At 48.6% G+C, this 9322-nt stretch overlaps 1 long non-coding RNA gene across 1 annotated transcript; it reads left to right on the top strand.

Annotated features, from left to right (window-relative positions):
- Positions 1-7564: 7564 nt before the first annotated feature.
- On the top strand, positions 7565-8332 carry LOC149407934 (uncharacterized). Its single transcript, XR_016296172.1, has 3 exons — positions 7565-8012; positions 8087-8179; positions 8251-8332. It is a non-coding gene; the product is annotated as an uncharacterized LOC149407934 (long non-coding RNA).
- The last annotated feature ends 990 nt before the right edge of the window (positions 8333-9322 follow it).

The raw sequence follows: 9322 nt of genomic DNA on the forward strand, positions 1-9322 counted from the left end.
CCATTGTCGGTCACAATCGAGGCGGGGATACCGTGCCTGCATATGATGCTTTTCCAGATGAAGTTTGTCGTATTTGCTTCAGTTATTCTGGCAAGCGGCTCGGCCTCTACCCACTTAGTGAAGTAGTCGATGGCGATAATGGCGTACTCGTATTGCCTTGGCGCTCTAGGGAGCTTACCAATGATGTCCACGCCCCACTTAGCAAAGGGACGTGGGACAACGATGCTGCTTAATGGGGTCGGGGGCTGTCGCGGAATTTCCGCGAAGCGCTGACATTTAACGCAATGCCTTGCCCATTCGCAAGCATCTCGCTTCATGGTAGGCCAGAAATAGCCTTGCTTAAGCGCTTTGAGCGCAAGGGAAGTTCCATCGGCGTTGTTCCCGCAGATGCCCTCATGAATTTCGCGGAGGACCTTGGTCGACTCAACGCTATCGAGGCACCGGAGCAGCGGCGTCGAGTAACCGCGCTTATAGAGTATGCCCTCACGGAGCGTGTATTTGGATGCTAAGGCCCTCAGTTTATCAGCTTCCTTGCGGTCTTCGGGGAGTTCCCCTCTTCGCAAAAATTTGACAATTGAGTCCATCCAAGTGGGCTGAGATGCCACCTCTATGGTCCCGACTTCGTCTCGGGAGACGGATGGCCGTGGGAGAAATTCAATGGGTACGGTCCCCAATCCGTCTTCGTCGATGCCAGATCCGAGGCGAGCAAGCGCGTCAGCCTTCGAATTTTGTTCTCTTGGGATTTGGTGAATCTCGAACCAAGAGAAGGGATCGAGTTTGGAGTTTGTCTTAGCCAGGTATGCAACCATATTAGGTTCCTTGGCGGTGTAATCTCCATTTACCTGGTTTACGATCAACTGCGAGTCGCAGTGTATTCGCAGGCTACGGGAGCCGAGCTTCTGAGCTAGTTCTATCCCTACAATGAGCGCCTCGTATTCGGCTTCATTGTTGGAGGCTTGGAAGCCGTAGTGGAGGGCGTATCGCAGCTTTTCCCCGTCGGGGTTAATCAAGATTATCCCGGCGCCAGCCCCCCGAGCATTAGATGCCCCATCTACGTATAGCTCCCTGATGGGACCTGTTGGGTCTACCTTCCTTTTCCAAGTTAACGCATCATCGCTTAAGTCAGCTTCCGCTCTTCCCATATCGGGAGTATAGGAGAATTCTGCCACGAAGTCGGCTAAGGCCTGCCCCTTTATAGCCGTTCTTGGGTGGAACTCAATCCCGTACTCGCTCAATTCTTGGGACCAGATCGCCATGCGAGTCGATGTTCCCTTTTGAAGAGCTTTACCGATCGGATGCTCAGTTCGCACCGCGATTGGGTGAGCTTGGAAGTACGGTCGCATCTTCTTAGCTGCCGTTACGAGAGCCAGAGAAAGTTTCTCAATCTCGGTGTAGCGCGTTTCCGCGTCGAGTAAGGCTTTGCTCACGTAGTAGATCATCCATTGGACCTTATCTTCTTCGCGGACAAGGACAGCACTTACAGCTCTTTCAGAGACGGCGAGATATACGTATAGCGTCTCGCCCTCTCTTGGTTTAGAGAGGAATGGTGGGGACCCAAAGTAAGCCTTCATTTCTTGGAAGGCACTTTCGCATTCGTCCATCCACTCAAAGCCGTCCGTCTTCTTTAGAGCTTTGAAGAACGGTTGACACTTGTCGGTGGCCTTAGACACGAAGTGTGTCAGAGCGGCGATCCGACCGGTCAGGCTTTGTACCTCTTTGACTCGTCTTGGCGACTTCATTTCAAGGAGTGCCTTGATTTTTTCTGGATTCGCCTCTATGCCTCGTCGGCTGACGATGTAACCGAGGAACTTCCCGGATTCAACCCCGAATACGCATTTGTTGGGGTTGAGCTTCATTTTATATCGGCGGAGGATTGTGAACATCTCCCTTAGGTCGCGTACGTGATTGGTTGCCAGTAGGCTTTTAACGAGCATGTCGTCCACTTATACTTCCATTGTCTTGCCGATTTGATCGGCGAAGATCCGATTCACCAAGCGCTGGTACGTTGCTCCCGCGTTCTTAAGGCCGAAAGGCATGACCTTGTAACAATAGAGACCTCGATCGGTGACAAAGGTCATCTTAATTTGATCGGGCTCATGCATTCGAATTTGGTTGTAGCCTGAATAGGCGTCCATGAAGCTTAGAAGTTCATGGCTGGCCGTGGCGTCCACCAGTTGTTCGATGCGCGGGAGTGGAAAGTAGTCCTTAGGGCAGGCTTTGTTAAGATCTTTGCAGTCTATACAAATTCGCCACTTCCCGTTAGGCTTTTTCACCATTACCACGTTGGCGACCCACTTGGGATATTTAGCCTCTCGAATGAAGTTCGCGGTGAGGAGTTTCTCGACCTCTTCATTTATGGCCAGGTACCGTTCCGGGTTGAACGTTCGTCTAGCCTGCACTTTTTCGGCGACTTTTGGGTCATCGTTCAGTCGGTGCACTATTACCTTGGGATCTATTCCGGGCATGTCTGCATAAGTCCATGCAAAAACGTCCTTGAACTCCCTGAGGAAGGCAGTAAGCTGAGTTTTGATGGCGAGTGGAAGTCGGGTGCCGACCTTTACAACCTGATCAGGCTTAGATTCGTCCAGGACAATTGGCACAAGATCATCGGAGGTTTCCACCTTGAGTCTTTCGATTTCATCCCGGGGGTCAAGTTCTCCGAACTTCCTTGCATCCCTTGGGTTGCATGGGAAATCGTCTTCCAGTTGGAAGATTGTGTTGACCGCTTTTCCCGTGGATTTGCCATCAACTCCTTGCACGTAGCATATTCTGGCTTGGGATTGGTCTCCAGCCATAATGCCAATTCCCTCTTCGGTGGGGAATTTTACCAGTAGGTGGTACGTGGAAGTGATTGCCCTTAGCCGGTTCAACGTGGGTCGCCCAATGATTAAGTTATAGGGCGACTCCTAGTCAACCACTAGGAATGGGACCATGTGAACGGCCTCAATTCCTCCAGGGGTCCCAAAGGTGACCGGCAGGTCGATGATGCCCTCGGTCATAACCTTTTCTCCAGTGAACCCAAACAATGGCGTTTGGGTCGGAGTCAGATGCAGCCCCCCGAGCTTCATGCGCTCTAGGGTGGACTTGAAAATTATGTCAGCAGCGCTGCCGTTATCGATGAGAACCCTTTTCACCACGTTATTAGCCACTTGGGCTTTGAGCACGATCGCATCGTTGTGTGGATGCACAACTCGCTTGGCCTCCTCATTGGTGAAATACATCGTCTCGTGAGGCACGGACGGAGGTTCTTCATATGTGAAGTTGACGTGCATAGCAGCGTCTTCCTGAGTCACAGCCCTAAGGAACTTCTTCTGTTGTCGGGCTGAATCTCCATCTTGCAGACCTCCCAATATGGTGGTTACCACGTGGAGTTGTGGATTGGCGTTGGCAGCAGCTGTGGTTCGGTCGGCAGCAGCGGCTGTTCCTCCTCCCTGACCAGACTGTTGTCTGTTCGTGGTGGGGCCCGCAGCGCTAATCATGCGTAACACGAACTCCTTCATCTCACCCCGTTGGATCAAAGCCTCGATTTGTCTTTTGAGATTGTAGCATTCCGAGGTCAAATGACCGTATTCCCGATGGAACTCACAATATCTGGATCGATCGCGAGTTGCGGGATCCTTCTTCATTGGAGCCGGGGGCGTGAACTTGTCACGTGCCAGAGCCAGAATCCGTTCCGGCGCCGTGTTCAGCGGCGTGAACGACGAGTACCCTTTGAAGTTTTCCGCAAGTCGCGGCTTCTGGGGTACAGTGGGTTGGTTACCAGAAACCTGGTTCCCCTTGTTTCGCCTTTTACGAGGTTCGTTCTGCTCGTGGCTAGGTTCCTCTCGACGACGAGAGCTTTGATTAGTGCTCTTGCGGCCGTCGAGGTAATCTTCGACTCCCATGAAGGTCTTAGCTCGAGTCATTAACTCGGCCATGGTAGAAGGGACACGGCCGACGACGGACTTGAGGAAGTCACTTGTGCGCAAGCCTTCTATGATAGCGGCAATTGCGTCACCGTCGTCAAAGCGGTCGACCTTGTTTGACTCTTCAGTGAATCGGGCGAGGTATCGTCTAAGAGACTCGCCACTCTCTTGCCTGATTGACCATAGGTACATTTTGGTCTTCTTTTGGACCATAGATGTAGCGAACCGTGCTAGGAACATGTCCTTCAGGTCTTTGAACGAGTGGATGCTTCCTGGCCTTAAGTTCTTGAACCACTCAAAACCGGGTCCGGCGAGAGTCAAACTAAAAGCTTGGCACATGGCGCCAGGAGAAACACCCTGCATCGTCATCCAGGTTTCATAGTGCTGGATGTGGTAAGCAGGATCTGCCTTCCCATCATAGGGAGTGAGGTTCGGGAGCTTGAAATTCCCCGTACAAACCTCAGCCAGTATCTGAGCCGTGAAAGGCGATGAATTCTCCTCAACGGCCCCATAGGCGCTTCCACCTATTCCGTATTCTCGGAGATCTCGTACCTCATTTCGAAGGTTGTGGATCATAGTGACCATAACGAGACCGGTCGTTGGAGTGACCCCTTGTTCGGGAGGAGTCACCTGCAGCCTCTCGTTAGACCCTTGCCCTGCGCGGCGGTTCCCGTTAGTTGGGGCTGCCAGCGGGATATTGGGTCTAGAGCTTAGTCGCTCTCTCATATCATTGCCACGCCCAATGCGTTGAGCAGTGAGGCGGTCCCTAAGATCAGGGTTGGTCGTACGGAGGCGCAGGCTTCGTCTGCGACGGCGCGCTCTCCGCGTGCCTTGACTTTCCGCAACATTCTCCCTTGGACCTAGTCGGTCGAGGGTTGAACGTCGGGAATTCCCCTCTCGAGAAGCTGCCGGCGCATCGCCTGTTCGGGGTAAGGGATTCGACGGACCGGCTTCAAACATGGCGGGGAGTCCCCCGTCCTTCGTGAGAGAAGTCTCGATATCCTCCAACTCACCAGTATCCTCGTAATCAGGGTCGCGGTCGCGGCCTTGTCCGGGCTCAACGCGCGGCGCGGCCTTGTCCGGGCGCGGCGCGCGACCCGCGGCGCGTGCTGGGCTTCGTTTCTGCGGGCTTTTCGCGATCGTCTGGCTTCCGGGCCCGTTGAGCTATTGTGGGCATGGTATTTTGGGTTATGACACAAATGTTTGTTTGACGGATAGGACCCGAGTTGATGTTCGACTCGAGGAGCGATGCTCGACCCGAGGAGACCGACTCGAGGCTCAACTCAAGGAGCGAAGCTCGACTCGAGGAGACCGACTCAAGGCTCAACTCGAAGAGCGAAGCTCGACCCGAGGAGACCGACTCAAGGCTCAACTCGAAGAGCGAGGCTCGACCCGAGGAACCGACTCAAGTCTCAACTCGAGGGGCTAAGCTCGACTCAAGGAGTCAAGAGTTTGGACGAGGGTTTGGAGGCTTGCTGCTCTTCAGGACCTCGGCCCTGACCATCGGCCCTTTGAGCGACGTACCTTCTCGGTGTCTCGGGTTTTCCGAAAACGACCGACAACACAAACCCTAGTGCCAAATAACCAAATTCGAATTTTCCATGTGTGCAAGGCCCAATTGCTTAAAACCCAATTAATCATTTATTTACTTGGTCCAACAATAAACAAATAATTAATAATTGTTTATTTACTTGATCAAACAATAAATAAACAATTCTACCATAAATATTTATTTAATTCTGCGAATACCCGTTTTCCAGAATTAATGCTGTCAATCACAATTACAGCAAGTGAGATTAATAATGATAAACATTATTATACGAAAGTTCTTATCCGCCTTTATCAGAGCCGAATCGGGGACTATGGACCTAGTAATAGGAGCTTAACAAATCCGATGAAAAAGACGAAATAGTCCTTTCTCTTTTGTCCATCGATTCGTCTAATCTTGGTCAAATACTCCACCTTGTAAGCCAAGACTGAACTCTCCTTTATACTAGAATTATATTTAGTCATCGTGACGAGTGTCCACTGATATAGTCAGTTCGTGATCAAGATCCTCCAGGTTCAACCCGTGTCAAGAGAAGTCAATTTTTCTGTTATACTTCTCTTGATACATATCAGCCCTAAGCATTGTTGCTTCCCCAGCGAAAGATTCTTTCGAACGTTACTTACTTCGAAAGTGCTAGCAATCTATCGGTTCTGGAATCAACCCTTAGGTGAGTGAACATTAACCTTCTTTCAGGAAGGCTGGATTCCGTATCTGTAAATCACTTCCCACTCGAATCATGCTCTGAGAAAACTCCCAAGACATAAGCTGTGATTAGCATGAATAGCCTTTTAGCGAATGAGTCAAAGAGCTCAGTAACATAACCCAGTGTCCATGATCACTTCAGGATTTAGATCAAGTCTCACTATGACCATCATAGTGGCCTCGGTTAGTGTGTCGTAACGGTCCTTAAACGACACATCTACAACCAAGACCTGTCCAAGTCGTACACTTACCACAAGTGTAGAATGCTCCCACATAGTGATCAGCCTTCACCTATGTGTTCCACATATATGACTTTAGATATAGCTTTACAGGCGTATATCAGTCATCGACCTCGTTTTAGCTCACCGCCCGAACTCAGGTGTCCAGCACGTGACTCAGTTAGATACGGAGGCTATGGAAGGTAGTTGTTATTGATTCTAATTGTTTAGAACTCAACCCACTAATCATATAATGCTAATAAAGTAATCTTATTATCGAATTTAGTAATCATTTATTCATTATCTTCAAGTGGGCAATATTCCCAACAATGTGTGCTTGTGGATGATTTCACTTACTACAGTCGGATGGGAGACGTCTTGGTGCTGAATTATAGGTACGACTCTCGTGTTGTATTATTCAAATGTATATGGTATGGTGACAAGCACGATTCTCGGCGACTAGTTCACAACGATAAGACTACTGGAGAAACGAGTGCTTTTACCGCGAAACAGTGGTTTACAGAGGAGCCGTACATACTCGCAATTCAGGCGAAACAAGTCTTTTACATCAAAGATCTTGTTTTAGGTGGTAACTGGGAAATCGTTCAGGAATGCAATCATCGAGGGATTTGGGACGTTCCTGAAGTCGACCCCACCACCTCAGCCTCGATTCCGTTGACAATAGAATTGTCAAACATCGATCGTCTGAATCATCGACATGAAATCGAAGATGCTGAGCTAATAAATATCGTTGACGATGGTGAGGAAGACGATGATGATCATGCGGAATGCATCGTTTTTGAGGGAGAAGATGTTGATGTTGATGTTGATGTTGATGTTGATATAGGTAGTGATGACGATAAATGAGAACTATCTATGTAACCACGGTTTTCCTCCGCCATATGTGAGGTTTTATAATAAAATATATCCGTGGTGTCACCCACGTTTTTGTATGATGTTGTTCCCTTTTGTTTTGTGATGTATGTTCACAAATGTTGTTTTATTTTATACGATGTCAATTTACAAATGTTGTTTTCATTTTATAGGATGTCAACCGCTTCAGGTTCTGGTGGAGATTCGCCACAGAGACCAGATTCTCAAGGTCCGCCACAGGAACCTGATTCCCAAGGTCCTAAGAAACCAAGGGGACCAACAACCGGCTCGACGTCGGCGCGAGCAACACAGGGTGTACCTGGTGCGAAGGTGGTCAAGTGGGACCCAATAAACCAAACATTCTATCAAGAGATAAGGAAAGAAAATAAAAAGGTTGGACTATTTAACAACCGCCTCGGTGCTTTGGTGAAAACACATATCCCGCCTACGACTCGTGATTGGAGTGAAGTGACGCCCCAGACGTTGGCTGCTATTTTGAGCACACTTCATTCCGAGTTCAGATTTGTGTACACGGATCCTGACACCGGCGAGGATCTGCCTGCGGATTGCTTTCAGAATACGATTGATCAGGCTATCATTCGGAATGCCAAGATCAGGCGACGCAACCAGAAGTCCAAGCTATCAGAGAAGTTCAGGTTGGAGTTTTGTGGGAGCAAAGAAAACGCTAAGGCGGAAACACCACCGGGATTTAAGAAAGAGGATTGGGAGGCGGTGGTAGACGAGTTCGCAACTGACGATTGGAATGTACGTAATGTATGATTGTAATAAATCACAATATCTTTATCAGATTGAATAATGACAAAATTAATTATTTGCAGAAAAAGTCTAATCGCAACAAGGAGAATTCGAAGAAGAAGAAGACGAGGTCGACTCAAGGATCTCTTTCTTTCTTGGCTCATCGTCATTTGAACGTAAGTTATTCTAATTTTGAAATACTTAATTTGAAATAAATTCAATACTTATATTTTCATAACAATTGCAGAGTAAGGATGATGGGACTTTGGGCTCCGCGTTAACGACGTGGGAGCAAAAACACCATAATAGAAAAGGTGAATGGACGACAGATTGGGCGAGACGAGCACATGTAAGTCATATGTGATAATTACGATTACGTTACTTACATAATAATTAATTTTTAATAATTTTTCTTATGTGTAAACGCGCGGATAGTTACTCTACTGGCGGATCTTCAGCGACAAGCAGAAGAGCAAGGCGTAGTCTTTAACCAGGACGACGCAGAGGAGCACGCGATGCTAGAAATTCTCGGGAACCGTCAAGATTGGTACGTTGGAATAGGTCCAGCGGTCCCGAGATCATCTTGGGCTATTGCTTAGGCTCAGGACGAAAGCTCGTCGTCAGGCTCAGGCTCGTCGCGGCGCCGCGTTCCAGATCCAGTTGTTGGCGAGCTCCAAGCTCAGGTGGCGGCACAACAACTCGCTATGGATGAGATGAGACGAGCCCAACAACAGCAGATGGAGGAGATGCAGCGACAACTGTTCGCGTTCACGCAGCAGTATTCGCCCTTGCCTCAGATGTCGTCCGGCACGATGCCACAGATACCTCAGATGTCGCCCGGCACGATGCCACGGATGCCTCAGACGACGCCGTCGCCTCAAATGCACCCGTCGCCTCAGACAACGCCGCCATCAGTTTCAATGGCAGATGCTCAGACGACGCCGCCAGCTTCAGCAGAATTCCAGCGAGAGCGTACGAGCGGCAGTGCACGAGGAGCTAGCAGCAGTTCCGGAGGAAGATTTGGCGGAAAAGGGAGTAAATCATTCAAGGAGTGGTTTACAAACCGAGGAAAAGGAAAGGGAAAAGAATGAACATTTTTTTAATTATTTGTCGTACATTATAATAATTATTGTAATCGAACAAATGTTTAGTTTTTATTATTATTATGAATATTAATTAATGAATTTTTTAATTAATAAACTATTTAGTAAGTATTATTTGATTATAATCATAAATTTATAAGCATAATAAACCAAAAAAAAATTTTCAAAAAAAACTATCGGGTGCGACTATCCGCACCTGAAAATTGAGCGGGTAGA

The sequence above is a fragment of the Urtica dioica genome, chromosome 1 (genome assembly GCF_054948205.1).
Source record: "Urtica dioica subsp. dioica isolate 48M chromosome 1, U.dioica_male_clone48M_v1_H2, whole genome shotgun sequence".
Classification (NCBI taxonomy): Eukaryota; Viridiplantae; Streptophyta; class Magnoliopsida; order Rosales; family Urticaceae; genus Urtica; species Urtica dioica.